This window comes from Centrocercus urophasianus, unplaced genomic scaffold (genome assembly GCF_019232065.1).
Source record: "Centrocercus urophasianus isolate 14NV4802_14NV808 unplaced genomic scaffold, USGS_Curo_1.0 seq_11, whole genome shotgun sequence".
Lineage (NCBI taxonomy): Eukaryota > Metazoa > Chordata > Aves > Galliformes > Phasianidae > Centrocercus > Centrocercus urophasianus.
In genome coordinates, this window is record NW_024884253.1 from 5,973,653 (window position 1) to 5,976,066 (window position 2,414).

At 49.1% G+C, this 2,414-nt stretch overlaps 1 long non-coding RNA gene across 1 annotated transcript; it reads right to left on the reverse strand.

Moving 5' to 3' along the window:
* Positions 1–511: 511 nt before the first annotated feature.
* Positions 512–2,396, reverse strand: LOC122171964. The gene is made up of 2 exons (XR_006172132.1): positions 1,091–2,396; positions 512–872 (listed from the first exon to the last, which is right to left on the reverse strand). It is a non-coding gene; the product is annotated as an uncharacterized LOC122171964 (long non-coding RNA).
* Positions 2,397–2,414: the final 18 nt, after the last annotated feature.

The window sequence follows — 2,414 nt, forward strand, 5'->3', positions numbered from 1 at the left end:
TTAGCAAGGTGGATATTTTATTCAAATGCAAATCAATCAGGTGTTTCTTCCAACAATTCCAGTGCGGACTAATACTGTTTTACTGTCCAACATGTAGCTGAAGGGGAATGCATGTGGGGAGAAGCAGAGATCACAGCAGCTTCTGTGATGCTCTTTTGCGTTCCCTTTTCTTTCATCCTCTCTGTGCAGTGAGAAAGATAGGGCAAGGATTCTGGTTTTATGTAAGGAAAAGCAGATTTGCTATAGGGTAACAAAAGCTATGACACAAAATGGGAAGCAGAATTAGGTTACCAGAACTGGAAATGGAGATCTAGCACAAATTACCGAAGGGTGACTCCTTGCAAACAACAGATCAAGAGAGCAGGCTGTTTAAAAAGCCCCTGCCAGTGGGGGGTCATTTGCTAAGAAACTGAAGCTTAAGAAATTCCACCAGAAAAAGAAAAAAAAATAAGAAAGAACAATTAAGTGTCCTTAAAAAGACAGCACAAACAATAAGAATCATTCGAGTAGATCATTAATTAAAAAAATTTATTTTCAGACGGTTCAAAAAGAGAAGGTGAATAGTGCTAAATCCCTTTCTGTCCAAGGCTACATGCAGATTCCAGACGAAATCAGATCATTACCAAAGAGTCAGGGTCTGCATGTATCTCAGTCCTTAAATAAATGTCTTTACACCTTTGAAGAAGGCCAAGCCACTCTGAAAAGGGGAACAGGCAGAGAAAAAAGGCGTAACACGTTTTGGTGATGTCATTGTCAAGCCTCTACAGTCAAAGAAAGAAAAATGAAAAAAAAACACTTAAATCACTAGGCGAGGAGACTTCCACATCGTTCAGTTCTCGACCAATCTCAAAAAAAGGCTTTAAAATGCTGGCCTGCAAAAAGATAAGAGAAAAAGAACAAAGGATAACATAAATAACACACATTCAATAGCATGATAACATTAAAAAAACAAAAAATTGCAAACTAAAATGAAGCATAGACAAAAGAGCACAAACATATTAAAACCACAGCAATAGGAGCAGCCACCATCCATCACGAGGGGCTGATCCATTCCTCTCCTCCCTGCCCTCTCCTCTCACAACTTGCTCACCCGCTTACTTGCACGACAGCCACGGCTGTTGCAGCATTCCTTCAGCTCCTCCTCGGAAACTTCTCACAGCTCCAGAGATAGGGGCTAACACCAGCAATTCACTCACTGCAACAGAGACACTCCTGTGGTTACAGAGGCTCTTGGGGGCCCTAGCTCGTTTCACAACCGCTCCCCTCAAAACGCAAGGACGGGGATTTCAGCCCAACGAAAAGCCCGGCTGAGGTATGGTGTGGGATAACTTATCTTTGCAGGACAGCAGGGTCAGGTCACCGTTGCCTCCACACACTCCAGGGATGACAAGTGCATGACGGGGACAGGGCGACTCACGGAAAAATAACAGGGGACAGCAGACACACAGTGCAAGAAAGGAGGAGCAACCGTGAGCTATCAACTCTGGCCAGTACTGTTCTTCTCCTCCCTGCCCTCTCCTCTCACGCCTTGCTCACCTGCTCACTTGCATGACAGCCCCGGCTGCTGATGCATTCCAGACACTCATCCTGGCGACCTCTTCTCCAAACTCCCAGGCACGGGCCAGCACCGGCCACTGCAGCACTGCAATGACGACACGACTGCGGTTGCACAAGCTGATGCAGGCCGTAGCTCAGAACACACCAGCTCCCTTGATCACAGCGCTAAGGACATGTCAGCAAATGGTGAACTAGCACGGGATCGCTTGGCTTAACTTAGCTTTCCAGCACGGCAGAGCCAGGACTCCAGTTCCTTCACACAGGACCCGGAGGACAAAGGCACGACGCGGGCAGCTCAACCCAAGGCCTGCCGCCACGCTGCAAGAGACACAGAAAGCAACAAGGGAGTAGCAGCCACCATCCAGCACTAGGGGCAGCCCTGGGCTTCACCTCCCTGCCCTCTCCACCTGGACCCTGCTCACCGCATTACTGCCACGACACCCATGGCTGAGGCACCACTTTTCACGTCCACCCTGCCAACTCGGCTCTAAAATCCAGACGCAGCGGCCAACACCAGCAATCTCACCACTGTAACACGGACACGACTGCGTTTGCAGGAGCAACTCTGCATTGCACTCAGTCACAAAACAGCTCCCTTCAAAGGAGGAGGGTTGACACTTGACTCCCCTGCAAAACCAGCCTGGCATAAGGGTGGGTTGAAGGCACCTTCCCAGCACAGCAGTGTCAGGTCTCCAATCTCCTTCCTGCTGGAGGCACACGACATGCACTTGCACCAAACACGCCGCCAATTCGTGGCCATCTGCCAGGCTGCAACACACACAAAAAGCAACAAAGGAGGAGCAGCCACCGTCCATCACGAGGGGCTGATCCATTCCTCTCCTCCCTGCCCTCTCCTC